This window comes from Triticum aestivum, chromosome 3B (assembly GCF_018294505.1).
Source record: "Triticum aestivum cultivar Chinese Spring chromosome 3B, IWGSC CS RefSeq v2.1, whole genome shotgun sequence".
NCBI lineage: Eukaryota > Viridiplantae > Streptophyta > Magnoliopsida > Poales > Poaceae > Triticum > Triticum aestivum.
In genome coordinates, this window is record NC_057801.1 from 721,674,113 (window position 1) to 721,693,758 (window position 19,646).

A 19,646-nucleotide genomic window follows, 5' to 3' on the forward strand; every position below is an offset into this window, starting at 1 on the left:
CATCTGCCAAATTTCATAATCATAAAATGCGGCAATCGCTAACATGATTCGGACAGACTTAAGCATCGCTACAGGTGATAAAGTCTCATTGTAGTCAACCCCTTGAACTTGTCGAAAACCTTTTGCAACAAGTCGAGCTTTATAGACAGTTACATTACCGTCAGTGTCAGTCTTCTTCTTAAAGATCCATTTATTCTCAATGGCTTGCCGATCATTGGGCAAGTCAACCAAAGTCCATACTTTGTTCTCATACATGGATCCCATCTCAGATTTCATGGCTTCTAGCCATTTTGCGGAATCTGGGCTCATCATTGCTTCCTCATAGTTCATAGGTTCGCCATGGTCAAGTAACATGACTTCCAGAACAGGATTACCGTACCACTCTGGTGCGGATCTTACTCTGATAGACCTACGAGGTTCAGTAGATACTTGATCTGAAGTTTCATGATCAATATCATTAGCTTCCTCACTAATTGGTGTATTTGTCACAGGAACTGATTTCTGTGATGAACTACTTTCCAATAAGGGAGCAGGTACAGTTACCTCATCAAGTTCTACTTTCCTCCCACTCACTTCTTTCGAGAGAAACTCCTTCTCTAGAAAGGATCCATTCTTAGCAACGAATGTTTTGCCTTCGGATCTGTGATAGAAGGTGTACCCAACAGTCTCTTTTGGGTATCCTATGAAGACACATTTCTCCGATTTGGGTTCGAGCTTATCTGGTTGAAGTTTCTTTACATAAGCATCGCAGCCCCAAACTTTAAGAAACGACAACTTTGGTTTCTTGCCAAACCACAGTTCATAAGGTGTCGTCTTAACGGATTTAGATGGTGCCCTATTCAATGTGAATGCAGCCGTCTCTAAAGCATAACCCCAAAACGATAGCGGTAAATCAGTAAGAGACATCATGGATCGCACCATATCTAGTAAAGTACGATTACGATGTTCGGACATACCATTTCTTTGTGGTGTTCCAGGTGGCGTGAGTTGCGAAACTATTCCGCATTGTTTCAAATGTAAACCAAACTCGTAACTCAAATATTCTCCTCCACGATCAGATCGTAGAAACTTTATTTTCTTGTTACGATTATCTTCCATTTCACTCTGAAATTCTTTGAACTTTTCAAATGTTTCAGACTTGTGCTTCATTAAGTAGATATACCCATATCTGCTCAAATCATCTGTGAAGGTGAGAAAATAACGATATCCGCCACGAGCCTCAACATTCATCGGACCACATAAATCTGTATGTATGATTTCCAACAAATCTGTTGCTCTCTCCATAATACCGGAGAACGGTGTTTTAGTCATCTTGCCCATGAGGCACGGTTCGCAAGTATCAAGTGATTCATAATCAAGTGATTCCAAAAGTCCATCAGTATGGAGTTTCTTCATGCGCTTTACACCGATATGACCTAAACGGCAGTGCCACAAATAAGTTGCACTATCATTATTAACTCTGCATCTTTTGGCTTCAACATTATGAATATGTGTATCACTACTATCGAGATTCAATAAAAATAGACCACTCTTCAAGGGTGCATGACCATAAAAGATATTACTCATATAAATAGAACAACCATTATTCTCTGATTTAAATGAATAACCGTCTCGCATCAAACAAGATCCAGATATAATGTTCATGCTCAACGCTGGCACCAAATAACAATTATTCAGGTCTAAAACTAATCCCAAAGGTAGATGTAGAGGTAGCGTGCCGACCGCGATCACATCGACTTTGGAACCGTTTCCCACGCGCATCGTCACCTCGTCCTTGGCCAGTGCTCGCTTATTCCGTAGTCCCTGTTTCGAGTTGCAAATATTAGCAACAGAACCAGTATCAAATACCCAGGTGCTACTACGAGCTCTAGTTAGGTACACATCAATAACATGTATATCACATATACCTTTGTTCACTTTGCCATCCTTCTTATCCGCCAAATACTTGGGGCAGTTCCGCTTCCAGTGACCAGTCTGCTTGCAGTAGAAGCACTCAGTTTCAGGCTTAGGTCCAGACTTGGGTTTCTTCTCTTGAGCAGCAACTTGCTTGCTGTTCTTCTTGAAGTTCCCCTTCTTCTTCCCTTTGCCCTTTTTCTTGAAACTAGTGGTCTTGTTGACCATCAACACTTGATGCTCCTTCTTGATTTCTACCTCCGCAGCTTTTAGCATTGCGAAGAGCTCGGGAATAGTCTTGTTCATCCCTTGCATATTATAGTTCATCACAAAGCTCTTGTAGCTTGGTGGCAGTGATTGGAGAATTCTGTCAATGACGCTATCATCCGGAAGATTAACTCCCAGTTGAATCAAGTGATTATTATACCCAGACATTTTGAGTATATGCTCACTGACAGAACTATTCTCCTCCATCTTGCAGCTGTAGAACTTATTGGAGACTTCATATCTCTCAATCCGGGCATTTGCTTGAAATATTAACTTCAACTCCTGGAACATCTCATATGCTCCATGACGTTCAAAACGTCGTTGAAGACCCGGTTCTAAGCCGTAAAGCATGGCACACTGAACTATAGAGTAGTCATCAGCTTTGCTCTGCCAGACGTTCTTAACATCGTCAGTTGCATCAGCAGCAGGCCTGGCACCCAGCGGTGCTTCCAGGACGTAACTTTTCTGTGCAGCAATGAGGATAATCCTCAGGTTACGGACCCAGTCCGTGTAATTGCTACCATCATCTTTCAACTTTGCTTTCTCAAGGAACGCATTAAAATTCAATGGAACAACAGCACGAGCCATCTATCTACAAACAAACATAGACAAGCAAAATACTATCAGGTACTAAGTTCATGATAAATTTAAGTTCAATTAATCATATTACTTAAGAACTCCCACTTAGACAGACATCTCTCTAGTCATCTAAGTGATTACGTGATCCAAATCAACTAAACCATAACCGATCATCACGTGAGATGGAGTAGTTTTCAATGGTGAACATCACTATGTTGATCATATCTACTATATGATTCACGCTCGACCTTTCGGTCTCCGTGTTCCGAGGCCATATCTGCATATGCTAGGCTCGTCAAGTTTAACCTGAATATTCCGCGTGTGCAAAACTGGCTTGCACCCGTTGTAGATGGACGTAGAGCTTATCACACCCGATCATCACGTGGTGTCTGGGTACGACGAACTTTGGCAACGGTGCATACTCAGGGAGAACACTTCTTGATAATTTTAGTGAGAGATCATCTTAAAATGCTACCGTCAATCAAAGCAAGATAAGATGCATAAAGGATAAACATCACATGCAATCAATATAAGTGATATGATATGGCCATCATCATCTTGTGCTTGTGATCTCCATCTCCGAAGCACCGTCATGATCACCATCGTCACCGGTGCGACACCTTGATCTCCATCGTAGCATCGTTGTCGTTTACGCCATCTATTGCTTCTACGACTATCACTACCGCTTAGTGATAAAGTAAAGCAATTACAGGATGTTTGCATTTCATACAATAAAGCGACAACCATATGGCTCCTGCCAGTTGCCGATAACTTTGGTTACAAAACATGATCATCTCATACAATAAAATATAGCATCACGTCTTGGCCATATCACATCACAACATGCCCTACAAAAACAAGTTAGACGTCCTCTACTTTGTTGTTGCAAGTTTTACGTGGCTGCTACGGGCTGAGCAAGAACCGTTCTTACCTACGCATCAAAACCACAACGATAGTTCGTCAAGTTGGTGTTGTTTTAACCTTCGCAAGGACCGGGCGTAGCCACACTCGGTTCAACTAAAGTTGAAGAAACTGACACCCGCTAGTCACCTGTGTGCAAAGCACGACGGTAAAACCAGTCTCGAGTAAGCGTACACGTAATGTCGGTCCGGGCCACTTCATCCAACAATACCGCCGAACCAAAGTATGACATGCTGGTAAGCAGTATGACTTGTATCGCCCACAACTCACTTGTGTTCTACTCGTGCATATAACATCAACGCATAAAACCTAGTCTCGGATGCCACTGTTGGGGAATGTAGTAATTTCAAAATTTTCCTACGAACACGCAAGATCATGGTGATGGCATAGCAACGAGAGGGGAGAGTGTTCGTCCACGTACCCTCGTAGACCGTAAGCGGAAGCGTTATGACAACGCGGTTGATGTAGTCTTACGTCTTCACGAATCGACCGATCCAAGCACCGAACGTACGGCACCTCCGTGTTCAGCACACGTTCAGCTCGATGACGTCCCCCGGGCTCCAATCCAGCGAAGCGTCGGGGATGAGTTTCGTCAGCACGACGGCGTGGTGACGATGATGATGTTCTACCGGCGCAGGGCTTCTCCTAAACTCCGCGACAATATGACCGAGGTGGATTATGGTGGAGGGGGGCACCGCACACGGCTAAGGAACGATCCGTAGATCAACTTGTGTGTCTATGGGGTGCCCCCCGCCCACGTATATAAAGAGGGAGAGGAGGAGGGGGCCGGCCTAAGGGGAGGCGCGCCCTAGGAGGGGGAAACCTACTCCAAGTAGGTTTTGCCCCTCCCTTTCCTATTCCAAGAAGGAGGGGGAAGGAAGGAGTGGGAGAGGGGGAAGGCAAGGGGGGCGCCCCCCTCCTTCCTTGTCCTATTCGGACTCAAGGGGAGGGGGCGCGCCACTTGCCCTGGCCGGCCCCTCTCTCTCTCCAATAGGGCCCATCAAGGCCCATTACTTCCCGGGGGGGGGGGTCCGGTAACCCTCCGGTACTCCGGTTTTTCTCCAAAAACACCCGGAACACTTCCGGTGTCCGAATATAGTCATCCAATATATCAATCTTTATGTCTCGACCATTTCGAGACTCCTCGTCATGTCCGTGATCACATCCGGGACTCCGAACAACCTTCGGTACATCAAAACTTATAAACTCATAATAAAACTGTCATCGTAACGTTAAGCGTGCGGACCCTACGGGTTCGAGAACTATGTAGAGAGGACCTAGAACTATTCTCGGTCAATAACCAATAGCGGAACCTGGATGTTCATATTGGTTCCCACATATTCTACGAAGATCTTTATCGGTCAAACCGCATAACAACATACGTTGTTCCCTTTGTCATCGGTATGTTACTTGCCCAAGATTCGATCATCGGTATCCAATACCTAGTTCAATCTCGTTACTGGCAAGTCTCTTTACTCGTTCCGTAATACATCATCTCATAACTAACTCATTAGTTACAATGCTTGCAAGGCTTAGGTGATGAGTATTACTGAGAGGGCCCAGAGATACCTCTCCGACAATCAGAGTGACAAAACCTAATCTCGAATTATGCCAACTCAACATGTACCTTCGGAGACACCTGTAGAGCACCTTTATAATCACCCAGTTACGTTGTGACGTTTGGTAGCACACAAAGTGTTCCTCCGGTAAACGGGAGTTGCACAATCTCGTAGTTGCAGGAACTTTGTATAAGTCGTGAAGAAAGCAATAGCAACATACTAAACGATCAAGTGCTTAGCTAACGGAATGGGTCAAGTCAATCACATCATTCTCCTAATGATGTGATCCCATTAATCAAATGACAACACATGCCTATGGTTAGGAAACATAACCATCTTTTATCAATGAGCTAGTTCAAGTAGAGGCATACTAGTGACACTATGTTTGTCTATGTATTCACACATGTATCATGTTTCCGGTTAATACAATTCTAGCATGAATAATAAACATTTATCATGATATGAGGAAATAAATAATAACTTTATTATTGCATCTAGGGCATATTTCCTTCAACTAGCATTAGTGCCACTACCCACCGCCGCCGAGATAAACCCAATCAGCGGGCAGATTTTTCTTTGCCGGCCTGATTGTTGATGTGATGCACGACTAGGGCTGGACCAAAAGCACATAGCTCGTAAGGTTAATGAGCGCTCAATAGCTTAGCTCGTTTAGCTTGTAACTCGCTTCTTACTAAAGAGAGCCACCACTGATCTCATCTCATTAAACTTCATGAGCTTAATGAATGAGCCAACAATCTCGTTGGTACTCCCTCCGTAAATAAATATAAGAGCATTTAGATAACTATTTTAGTGATCTAAACATTTTTATATTTCTTTACAGCGGGAGTAGATCATAACACATATTGTCATCTTACATGATAATATTTTCGTTGTATCGCAACCTGTCAATCTAATTGACTCATCCCAGCTCATAGGAGGCAACAAACTAGCGCACCTCCTCCTGTAGTCACAATCTTCCTTTGCAAAATTTACACTGACATACTCATTCTATATGCTATAACACATCGTAGTCTGTTAACGAGCACTCATGAGCTTTAAACAAACATGGCAAAAAAATAACCTTTTCTTATTAAGCTTATTAATTAACGAGCTAAAACAGCCAAGCGATAACGAGCTGAGCCTTAATCGAGTGGAGCCAAGCAGCTCGTTAGTCTGGATGGACCACCAACCTGATACCAACACCACGAGTCCACGACCGCCACACACGCGCGCACACAGTTCTAGAAGGAATTTAACGCACCCGTCGCGCTACTTCGCGAGCAGTGCTTGGCACGTCTGGTCTGATCGTGGTTTTGGCCATCCAAAAAAACTGCATAATCAAAGTTAGGGAGGAAGGCAGGCTTCGATGCTTGCTCCAAGAGCTGGAAGGAAAGAAGAACATAAAAGCTAAGCAGCGTTCTCATGTCACGTGGTTACGGGATGGGAATAGGAGCACGAAGTATTTCATGGCGGTGGCTTCAGAGAAGAGGAAGGCAAATAGAATTAAGAAGTTGAAGAAGGAGGACGGCTCGGAGGTGCAAGAAGGGGCCGAGCTTACTAACTACGTTTGCTCCTTTTTTCAGGGCCTTTTTACTTCCTCTGGTACAAGCCGTTTACCGGAGCTAATTGACAAAGTGCAGCCCCGGGTCACTGCTGCTATGCGTGCGGTCCTCGAAGCCGAGGTCACCCGTGAAGAGGTGAAGGCCGCGCTGGATCACATTGGAGATCTTAAGGCGCCTAGGCCGGATGGCATGCCCTCGGTGGTTTACAAAAAACACTGGCACTTCATGGGTGATAAGATTATTGATGAGGTTATTGCAGTCCTCAATGGTGGTGCAATGCCGGAAGGTTGGAATGACACCACTGTGGTCCTTATTCCCAAAGTTAAAAGTCCTACTAGGATAAAAGATCTCCGGCCGATCAGCCTATGCAATGTGATATACAAGCTGGTTTCCAAGGTTATTGCCAATCGTCTCAAGCTTATTCTCCTAGAGATTATATCAACGAACAAAAGTGCGTTTGTCCCCGGGAGGATGATAACTGACAACGTCCTAGTGGCCTATGAGGTGTCGCACTACCTGCTGAACAAGAAGAGAGGAAAGGAAGGAATAGCAGCAGTTAAAGCAGAGATGAGCAAAGCTTATGACAGAGTTGAGTGGGATTTCCTCAGAGCAATGTTGACCAAGATGGGTTTTGGGACAAGATGGGTCGACCTTGTCATGACCTGTGTCTGCACGGTTCCGTACCAGATAAGGATCAACGGGGAGCTGTCTGAACAGTTTTCACCGTCGCGAGGCCTACGGCAGGGCGACCCGGCATCGCCTTACCTTTTTGTCATTTGCGCCGAGGGACTGTCGGCACTGCTGCATGACGCGGAGGCGACGGGGAGGATCAGCGGAGTCAGAATTTGTCAAGGAGCACCGGTCCTGTCACACCTGTTATCCGCGGACGATTCGTTGCTGCTTCTGAAAGCGAAGCAAGACGAGGCCCTTGAACTCCGAAGGCTGCTGGATTTGTATGAAGCCTGCTCGGGTCAGTGCATTAATTTGGACAAGTCCGCTGTAATGTTCAGTCTGAACTCAGATGATGGGACTAAAGCTATTGTCAAGAATGCTTTACAAATCCATAGTGAGCAATGGAACGAGAAGTACCTGGGCTTGCCGGTTCATGTTGGCAAGTCGAGGAAGAAAGCTTTTGGCTTTGTGAAGGGGGCTATGTCGGGCAGGGTGTACGGTTGGAAGGAGCGACTAATTGCGAAGGCTGGGAAGGAGACCCTCGTTACCACTGTTGCTCAAGCTATCCCCACATTTGCTATGTCCTGTTTTTACCTGACAAAAACATTCTGCGAGGAGCTCAGTTCGTTGGTCGGCAACTACTGGTGGAGTCAACAGGACAAGGAAAACACAGTTCACTGGGTCGGTTGGAAAACTCTCACGCTTCCTAAGTCTCAGGGAGGGCTGGGTTTCAGGGACATGCATGGTTTCAACATCGCTATGTTGTCGAGGCAGATTTGGAGACTTCTCCAAAACCCAGATCCCTTGTGCGCACGGGTGCTACAGGCGCGCTACTACCCTAACACGCCACTACTAGAGGCTGCCCCGAGAGATGGCATTTCCTACTCTTGGAGGAGTTTGCTTCACGGACTGCAGCTTTTTCGGGAGGGCTACATTTGGAGGATTGGGGATGGCACGCAAGTTAACATTTGGACCGATCCGTGGATACCACGGCCCTGGTCACGACAGGTCCTAACAGCTCGAGGGCCAAATCTCATGGTGAAGGTTTCCGAGCTAATTGATCCTTCCACGGGCCAATGGGATGAGCAGCTAGTCACGGACACGTTTTGGGCCGACGATGTTAGGCACATCCTCCAGATCCCTCTGAGAGAAGGGGCCCAAGATTTCATATCGTGGCACTATGACAGCAAAGGGCTCCACTCCGTCAAATCAGCTTACAAGCTCTTCTGCCAAATAGAGAAGACCAAGACGACCGGTGACTTGGGTGCAAGTACTGGCAACGTGGGGGTTCTGGACTGAGTAGAGGAGGACTCGTGGAAACGGATTTGGAAGCTACCTTGCCCCAAAACCATCCAAATGTTCACTTGGCGCGTCAAGCACGAGTCCCTCGCACTACGGACGAATGTGGCTTGGAGAGGGATCCCCATAGCCGACGTGAAGTGCTTATTTTGTGGCAGGTGTGATGAGGACGGGGCTCATCTGTTCATCAAGTGCAAAACTGTCAAGGGAGTGTGGAGAGAGCTTGCTCTGGAACGAGAACATAGTGCTTTGGAAAAAATTACGTCCGTGCATGCAATGATGGACTTCTTATGGGGGCTTGATGTAAGAAAGCGGCTTCTTATCCTCACCACCTGGTGGATGTGGTGGTCCAACCGAAACAAACTACGGGGAGGTGAACTGCCCTTGGCAGCAGACGAAGTGGCCAGACGAGCCCAGAGCAGTGTTCATGAATTTATGCACATCTATATGTCTACTACTCCCAAGCCATCACCGGAGAAGTGGAAGCCACCGGCGGAGGGAGAGTACAAGATCAACATCGATGGCTCACTTGTTCCTGGGCAGTCCCATGCTGGGTGGGGTGTGGCCGTGCGGGACACAGAGGGGCATCTTCTCCATGCCCGGGCGGGATGTGACGACCATGTAAACGACGCTTTTGCTGCAGAAGCTCATGCCATGTCTCATGCGATCCACACTGCAGCCGATTTAGGCATGGTTAGAGTGGAGTTTGAAACGGACTCTCAACTCCTTGCTGAAGCTCTGGATCTTGGAAAGGTTGATTCCTCGGCGTACTCAGCTGTAATTGAGGACATGAAGTACCAACTCAAGCTCTGGTTTTCCAAGTTTTCAATTTCAGTTTGTAGAAGAAGTGTCAATTCGGTAGCTCATGAACTTGCTACGCTTGGACGTATGTGTGATTTAAACCACTGTATGCAGTGGGAAACTGATGTACCGGCCCATGTGGGCGTTTGTGTCTCGGGCGATTTGCCCGACCACCGTTAAGCAATAAAGCCTTGTTTGCTTTCAAAAAAAAACTGCATAATTCCCAGATCGGATCTGCATCCATCCATGTATCCGTCCAGCAGATGCTGCGTTCCTCCCTGGCTTGCGCTCGCGTCCCAGTCGAACATCGGCCGGCGTCCGTCTCGCGCTCTCGCTCCTGGTGGTCAACCGGCGACGCGTCGCGGTCTCGTTCGTTTGCTGTGCCCGGGTTCAGATGCCAACTCCTGATTCACATTCTTCTCCATCGTCAGTCAATCCATCTCCTGATGTCCAAGTTCATGTGTGTGTGCACGGCACGGCAGGCAGGCAGGCAAGCGGTGATCGGGGAAGTGGCCAAGTGAAGGGGATCGTGTATGTATAGCCGAGGACGGACGACGAGAGTACAGAGTAGTACTCCTTCCGTTCCAAATTACTCGTCATGGTTCTAGTTTTGAACTAAAACCATGACGAGTAATTTGAAACGGAGAGAGTACGAGACAGCAGCGCGGCTACGTAAGTACTCCCTCCGTCCGCGAATAAGTGTACTTCTAACTTTTGTCCTAAGTCAAAGTTTTAAAATTTTGACCAACTATATACAAAAGAGTAGAAACATATATGACATCAAATTGATATATTATGAAAGTACATTTCAAAACGGATCTAGTGATACTAATTTAGTGCTATAAATGCTGCTACTTTTCCCTATAAAGTTGGTCAAAGTTTTAAAGCTTTGACTTAAGACAAAAGTTAGAAGTACACTTATTCGCGGACGGAGGGAATAGAGTATATACGTAGAGGGAAGCCGACTCGGGGAGGTCCGAAGGGGCGCTTTTTTCTCTTGGCGTGCGGGGTGCTGACCTGGCTGGGCTATCTGAAGGCCAGTGGGCGTGATTAATTGATGATTGTTGATGGGAGGACCGAGTCGAATGGAGACAGAGACGGATGCATGCATGTGCTGTGCGGGGAAGAAGAGTACGGTACCGTGTACTACTGTTCTCGTACGTCCTACTACCTGGGATGAGCGGAGACGTGTTGTCTTCCCGGGAGTTGCCTTGTATGCCGCACAGATTTCTCACGACCCAGATGAGGGGTGTGGTTATCGCGGGGTGGGGGAGGCCGAAGATGAAGACCTGCCAAATCCGACACTGCACCGTTCATGGGCAAGGGTAAGAGCAACTCTAGCAGGCCCCGCAAAATCTCGACCCATAAAACATGTTTGCAGTTTCAAAAATATCTTGTTTGCAGGTCGAAAATTAGCGTGGCCAAACAAAAACCGTAGATGAAACAACATAATTTGAAAATATAGTTTCCTGAGAAGTTCATACTACATACTACATATATTTTACATGATCAAGCACTGCAAACACTAGTTCATACTACTACATACAACATCAGTACTAGTACTAGGGGATGGGGATCTCACGGCGGCGAGCTCGCGGCCATGGACGACGCCTCCGAGGAGCTCAATCCTCCTCGCCGGAGCTGCAGAGATTGATGTACTTCGCCCTCTGCTCCTCGCGGATGTGCCACCACTCGTCGTCCTTCGCCTTGGCGGCGAGGTTGTCCGCGACCGCCTGCGGCCATTGGAGGTCTTCGATCTCCTCGTCGTGGCGCCAGCGCTCCGCCTCCTCGCGCACGCTCCGCTCGGCAATGGCGGCCGCAACCGCGTCCACATCGGCGACGAAGTCCTCCGGCCCGACGACTCCGCAGCGGCCGAGCTCCTCAGGCTCCTCCTTGACGGGGACGAACTCGACGTCCTCCGGCTCCTCCGACCACTCCCTCTTCACGGGGAGAAGGCGCACGCCGGAAGAGGAGGAGCTCCCGGCGTAGGAAGAAGCTCTCGCCACCGAGGACGAACCCGCGGCCAAGGACGGCGTACGGCCGTGCCGACGGTCGTACTCCTCCATCTCCAGGACGAGGAAGCTCGGCGGCAGCGAGAGGTCGCGGTTGGTCCACCTCTTCGCCCCGCGCTTCCTCGCGCCGTCCGACCGGACACGCCGCTCGCGCTCGGGGTCGCTGCTGCCGCTGGATCTGCTGCCGAAGCCGCGTCCGGAGCTCCACATGCGGCCTCACATGGCGGTTGGAGGCGGAAGGTGGTCGCCGGCGGCGAGAAATGTGGAGAAGGGGGGGGGGGGTGGGGAATTGCGTGGCTCGGCGACGGTGGGGGATAGGGTTTCGACCCGCAAACGCGCCGCGGAACCGTAGATATAGTGGTCGGGGCGTGTGGTTTGCGGGCGGCGGCAAATTTTTTTACGGGACGGGCGAGTATGCGGGCCCTGTTCTGGCCGGAAAAATGGGCCGAACCCGCATACTCGCCGGAATTTTGCGGGTTTGTGTCTTTTAGGGGTCTGCTAGAGTTGCTCTAAACAGCAGCGGGCAATTGGGTTAACCATCATGCCAGAAATTTGAATGCCCTGTTTGGCGATCTATCGATATGAGCAGGCATTTTTTCTTTCGAGAGTATGCCTAGGTGTATCATAGCTTTATAGAAGGCAGAATGTCCCATGAGTAGGCATTCCAAGATACTTATCGTGGAATGTTTCATTTGCAACTCTCAAAATCCCCATTACTTTCTGCTTAGTATCATTCTGGAATGGTTTATCCACACCAAAGAAGCTTAGTGGGATGGGTTTTCGTGATTTCTCACTCTTACCAAGCTATGCTTGGTAGACAGAGTTGGAGACTTCTTACCGGGTCAGATTCTCTTTGTCCTCGTGTTCTCAAAGGACACTACCTTTCCCGCTGTGATTTCTGGAGATGCTCCTATGCCCATTGTCCTCGTCCTAATACATAGGGAGCTTGTTAAGGCTGGTGTTAGATGGGGAATTACAAATGGACAAAAGGTTAATATTATGATAGATCATTGGATTCCTGGACGGCCACTGCACATGTTGCAAACTCTCTCTCTCTGCAATTCCAAAATATGCAAAAGTGTGTTGCCTTATGCATGGACATGGTCATCAGAATGCAGAAAGCGTAAGAGCTCTCTTCTCGAAGGAGACTGTTGAACTCATATTACAAATTCAGATTAGCAGCCGTGGGGAGATGATTTTGTGTATTGTCCTCACACCTGCTTTGGACTATATATTATCCGTTCAGCCTACTTGTTCGATCATCGCAGTTCTTTTCAGCACATAGTGTGACTGGCCGTGGCCAGCCGTCTAGTAGGGATGTTTGAGGAGAAACATTAGAAGGCAATCTGTGCAATCAAGGCCCAAATAAAAATGAACATAGTACTCTGAAGGTTTGCACATGGCTGCTTCCCATCCGGACTTCAGTTACTCCATCGTAATATCCCTGCAAATCATTCTTGTGCGCAGTGGGAGAGACGAGAGTATGCTATTTTGTGATTTTTTAACACAATACAGACGAAAACACTCAAACATATGCATATACACTCACACACATCCTACTTCTATGAGCACGCTTGACAGACTGAGTCGACTCATCATTTAAGATTGATGAAGTCGTCACAGGGGTATTCTAGTCGACGGGAACGTCTCCTCCTACTGAACGCACATCACCGGCAGGCCTGAAATGAATCCGGAAAAATGCGAGAACCGGTGTCAAGTCTAGGACTTAAACTCTAGTTTATTGGGGATACCACTGTTCTTCTAACCATCCAACCTTAGATTTGTTCGCAGTTTGTGGGGTGAGTGTTGGTGCGTATCAGCGTATACAAGTGGTTGCCTTTGTACTATGTCTTTTCCGAAGAAAAATGAAGATATATTCAAACTATTTGGGTAACACTCCACCTTGAGTGCAAACGATCCGAACTTACTAACTTATTGGACAAAGTACTTCAAATCGAGTAACTGAAAATTACATGACGCCAAAGATACATAACAAAGCTAAAGTCACATCCTCCTTTTCCAAAAGAAAAAGTCACATGAAGTTTTCTTTTGGAAGCCGACGTCTCTAGCTACACAAAAGGCTAAACATGCATATGTTCGACTAATCTCCAATGTCTCGAGGACACATTGGAGTCGTGTCGTGTGATATGAATAGTCCACACCAGTGTATGTGGGAACTTGAGGTGACTGGACACATTGTTGCTGAAGACACAACCACCGCAAGAGAACCACTAATTCGTCGTCATATTGTAATCGGAGAAGACCGAGAGCACCACGAGATATCAAAATGGAAGAACCCCTCGCTAATGCACACACGGCACGACACATGACACTCGCATTAGTGGCACCACCGCCGAGATAAACCCAATCAGCGGACAGATTTTTGGTTGGCCTGCTGCGCCCAGTGGCTAGCCTGATTGTTGATGTGATGGCCGATTAGGGATGAACCAAAAGCACATAGCTCGTGAGATTAATGAGCGGCGATAGCTCGGCTCGTTAAGCTCGTAACTCGTTTCTTAGTGAAGGGAGACATCAGTGAGCTCAGTCCACTAAATTTAATGAGTTTAATGGATAAGCTAACAAGCTCGTTAGTACACGGTAACTCATATTCTTAATGGATGATCAAAGTTTGAATTTTTGGAAAATCTATAAACACGACATTATAGCATGGAGGGAGTACATGATAATATTTTTCATTGTGCCTCAAGCGTATAGTCAGTCTAGTTGACTCATCCCACCACATAGGAGGCAACAAACTAGGGCATCTCCTCCTGCGATTACCATCTTTCTTTGTAAAATTTACACCCACACTCTCATTTCATATGCTATAACACATCCTAGTCTGTTAAGAAGCGCTCACGATTTTTAAACGAAAGTAGACAGACAAGATTTTTTTTCTCATTAAGCTTAATGAGCTAAACGAGTCAAGCCATAACGAGCTGAGCCTTAACCAAGCCGTTGCGACGACGTCTGCTTCAGCGTCGACGCGGAGCTTGAGAGATAATCTAGGAGCGGGTGCAGATTATGTCTATATCGACGACATCTTAAAGATGAAACGTATGCTGGGCTCGTGGTTGATGGATAGCAGATATGGCTTCCTCCTTCGGTGTCTTAGTCGTGGATGAGTGCCAGATCTGGAGTTCGATGGCGTGTCCTGGGTGCTGCCGCCCCTGTCTGATTCGTTCAACGACAATGGATTCACCTTTGGTGAGCCACCTTGAAGGTCCGTAAAGTTGCTTATCAGTGATGGAGCCGCGTCGAACTCGAGTGAGAAGGTTATCCGTCATTTTTTCTTTGATGGCTGCTGTGCTGGTACCGGAGGCAGGTAACAGGCGTTGGTATCAAGCTTAGAAACGTTCTATTGTCTTTTCAGTTTTGTCATGTCGGTCTTTACATGACTTGAAGTTTGATCTTTATAATATGAATAAGACACGTTTATCATGATTTCTTTTTTCTCACGACTGAGTGGTGGTCGAGCGGGGCGAAGATGAAACACTGGTGAATGTTCGTAAGTCACGCGCCACGTATACGAGAATTAATCTGTAAACTCACCATGATCAATTATACTCTACCTCAGAATATCCTTTTCTAAAAAAATTAATCAACCGCGAGATGGGATCTACATCTACCGTCGAATGATGGGGCATATCTGGTGCACCGAAGCTTGTTATGCTACCGGTGCATCGAACTCACATTGTATTTTTTAAAAATTCAAAAAATTCTGAAAATAATTAGCACACTCACACAACATCAATGTAGCTTGTCACAAAATTCAAGTCAAAATTCGAAACATAACTCAAAAAACAAAAATGGTAAATTCAACATTGAATAGTACATAAGATAACTTGGGCTTTAGATTTGGTCCATTATCACACTGATGTCAAATTTGTCATTTTTGTATCTCAAAAAGTATTTCAATTTTTATATGAAATTTTGTGACATCATACATTGATGTTGCATTACCGTGCTAATTTTTATTCAGATTTTTAAAAATACTTTATGTCATCTGGTGCACCGGATACATTCCCAGCGAATGATGGGTCGCTTCTTCTTCGCCGCATCGGCATCGTCCTGGCAGTCGCAGCCTCCTCCTCCTCCAAAACAAAAGCTAGGGTTCCTGCCTCTCGTCGGTGCCGTCACAGTCCGTCTCGTCTCAAGTGGCCCTTGGTCTATGGGGGCGCAGTGGATCCTGAGATGGGGCGGCGGGAGGGCTCCGTTTCTAGTCGTTTTTTTTCCAGTTTTGTTAGGGTTTGTGTTCTGCTCAGGAAGGCGAGACAGTGGCGGCTCCCTGAAGATGGAATAAAGGTCTCCCTGCCTAGCCCCCCCTGCAGTGCGTCTAGCATCATTGGTGGGCGTATGAAGGTGTGTCTCCGGAGGATCTATCTTTGGTGGATTTTCTCGGATCTCGTCGTTGTTCGTCTACGTTGTGTGTCTTTGGTTTGGATCCTTCCGATCTACGTTATTCTTCATTGGGGACTTAGCACGAAGACTTCCTGACTGTCTACTACAACAAGTTATGTCCGACTCCGACGATGGAGGGCGACGACGGCGGCACGCCTTCGGCTCACTTCAGTGCTTGTACTCGTTGCTAGGTGGTCTACGAATCTGAATGTAATTTATTATTATTTCTGATGTTCGTTGTATTGTCATGATTAAAAACGAATTGATCAGAAGTTTTCCCGCAGGAAAAAAGACATTGTCCTAGCTAGCTAGCCAGCCATCTACCGTCCGGACAAATTTGTGCACCCTCTATTCTCGAGGCTATCAGCCGCCGTACAAACTGCTACCACAACCAAGTCCGCCAACTTGGATTTGCACTCTTCTCGTTAGTCAGTCTTTTTCTTTAATAGGGCAAAAGAGTTATCATTTTCATTGATTAAAGAAGAAGATTTTAGACAAATAGCCGCAAAGCGGGGAATAAAGAACTACTCGTGGCATTACAACACTCAAGTGGGCTGCATCGGACATAGCTCAAAGATGGGCCTCGTCTTTGACCTTCGCGACGACTATCATCGTTGTAGCGGCGGTGTTAGAAAGACCCTTGCATTGTGCTCTTTACAAATCTCCCAAGACATAAGCATGGACATGGAGGCGTTAGCCTTCTCTACTCTCCACGGATAATCACAATTTTTGATCCTTCATTTTCGAACCGAAGCCTCAAATCTCCAGCTCCTCACCACATCACCATGTAGGACAATCCATGCAGCAACCTCAACTCAAACACGCTTGGAGAAGATGCACCACGGTTTCCCAGGCTTGCTTGCAAAGCGGGTAAAGGTTGCAGTTCGGACAGCCATGACGGAGCAATCGATCGACCGACCATACTCTGTTTTTTACTTACCAACCAAGCAAAACACTTGCATCTCGGAGGGGACCGAACCTTCCAAACAACAACATCCATGATGCTAGTCGTGTCCTGCAAACTGCGCCATATAGGCAGTTGACGCCTAGTATTCTCCTTGAGAGGTGAGCTTCCACTAGATAGTATCTTGAACTCTGTGAAGGAAATATGCCCTAGAGGCAATAATAAAGTTATTATCTATTTCCTCATATCATGATAAATGTTTATTATTGATGCTAGAATTGTATTAACCGAAAACATGATACATGTGTGAATACATAGACAAACTTAATGTCACTAGTATGCCTCTACTTCACTAGCTCATTAATCAAAGATGGTTATGTTTCCTAACCATAGACATGTGTTGTCATTTGATTAAAGAGATCACATCATTAGAAGAATGATGTGATTGACTTGACCCATTCCGTTAGCCTAGAACTTGATCGTTTAGTCTGTTGCTATTGCTTTCTTCATGACTTATACAAAAGTTCCTACAACTATGAGATTATGCAACTCCCGTTTATCGGAAGAACACTTTGTGTGCTACCAAACGTCACAACGTAACTAGGTGATTATAAAGGAGCTCTACAGGTGTCTCTGAAGGTACATGTTGAGTTGGCGTATTTCAATATTAGGATTTGTCACTCCGATTGTCGAAGAGGTATCTGTGGGCCCTCTCAGTAATGCACATCACTACAAGCCTTGCAAGCAATGTAGCTAATGAGTTAGTTACGGAATGATGCATTACGTAACGAGTAAAGAGACTTGCTGGTAACGAGATTGAACTAGGTATTGAGATACCGACGATCGAATCTCGGGAAAATAACATACCGATGACAAAGGGAACAACGTATGTTGTTATGCGGTTTGACCGATAAAGATCTTCATAGAATATGTAGGAGCCAATATGAGCATCCAGGTTCCGCTATTGGTTATTGACCGGAAACAGTTCTAGATCATGTCTACATAGTTCTCGAACCCGTAGGGTCCGCACGCTTAACGTTACGATGACAGTTTTATTATGAGTTTAAAAGTTTTGATGTACCGAAGGTTGTTCGGAGTCCCGAATGTGATCACGGACATGACGAGGAGTCTCTAAATGGTCGAGTCATAAAGATTGATATATTGGACGACTATATTCGGACACCCGAAGTGTTCCAGGTGATTTCGGAGAAAACCGGAGTGCCGGAGGGGTTACCGGAACCCCCCGGGGAAGTATTGGGCCTTAGTGGGCCTGAGGGGAGAGAGAGAGCAGCAGCCCAGGAGGTGGCGCGCCCCCTCCCATGGGGAGTCCGAATTGGACTAGGGGAGGAGGGCGCGGCCCCTCTTTCCCTCTCCCTCTCCCTCTCTTTCCTTCCCCCTTCCCCCTTCTTAGTTGGACTAGGAAAGGGGAGTCCTACTCCTACTAGGAGGAGGACTCCCCCCTCCTTGGAGCGCCCCAAGGGTCGGCCAGCCTCCCCCCTTGCTCCTTTATATACGAGGGCAGGGGGGCATCCCAGAACACACAAGTTGATCTTCGTGATCGTTCCTTAGTCGTGTGCGGTGCCCCCTCCACCATATTCCACCTCGGTCATATCGTTGCGGTTCTTAGGCGAAGCCCTGCGTCGGTAGAACATCATCATCGTCACCACGCCGTCGTGCTGACGGAACTCATCCCCGACATCCTGCTGGATCGGAGTCCGGGGATCGTCATCGAGCTGAACGTGTGCTGAACTCGGAGGTGCTGTACGTTCGGTACTTGGATCGGTCGGATCGTGAAGACGTACGACTACATCAACCGCGTTGTCATAACGCTTCCGCTTTTGGTCTACGAGGGTACGTGGACAATACTCTCCCCTCTCATTCCTATGCATCACCATGATCTTGCGTGTGTGTAGGAATTTTTTTGAAATTACTACGTTCCCAACAGTGGCATCCGAGCCTAGGTTTTATGCGTTGATGTTATATGCACGAGTAGAACACAAGTGAGTTGTGGGCGATACAAGTCATACTGCTTACCAGCATGTCATACTTTGGTTCAGCGGTATTGTTGGATGAAGCGGCCCGGACCGACATTACGCGTACGCTTACGCGAGACTGGTTTTACCGCCGTGCTTTGCACACAGGTGACTAGCGGGTGTATGTTTCTCCAACTTTAGTTGAACCGAGTATGGCTACTCCCGGTCCTTGCGAAGGTTAAAACAGCACTAACTTGACGAACTATCGTTGTGGTTTTGATGCGTAGATAAGAACGGTTCTTGCTCAGCCCGTAGCAGCCACGTAAAATTTGCAACAACAAAGTAGAGGACTTCTAACTTGTTTTTGCAGGGCATGTTGTGATGTGATATGGTCAAGACGTGATGCTATATTTTATTGTATGAGATGATCATGTTTTGTAACCGAAGTTATCGGCAACTGTCAGGAGCCATATGGTTGTCGCTTTATTGTATGAAATGCAAACGCCCTGTAATTGCTTTACTTTATCACTACGCGGTAGCGATAGTCGTAGAAGCAATAGATGGCGTAACGACAATGATGCTACGATGGAGATCAAGGTGTCGCACCGGTGACGATGGTGATCACGACGGTGCTTCGGAGATGGAGATCACAAGCACAAGATGATGATGGCCATATCGTATCACTTATATTGATTGCATGTGATGTTTATCCTTTATGCATCTTATCTTGCTTTGATTGATGGTAGCATTTTAAGATGATCTCTCACTAAATTATCAAGAAGTGTTCTCCCTGATTATGCACC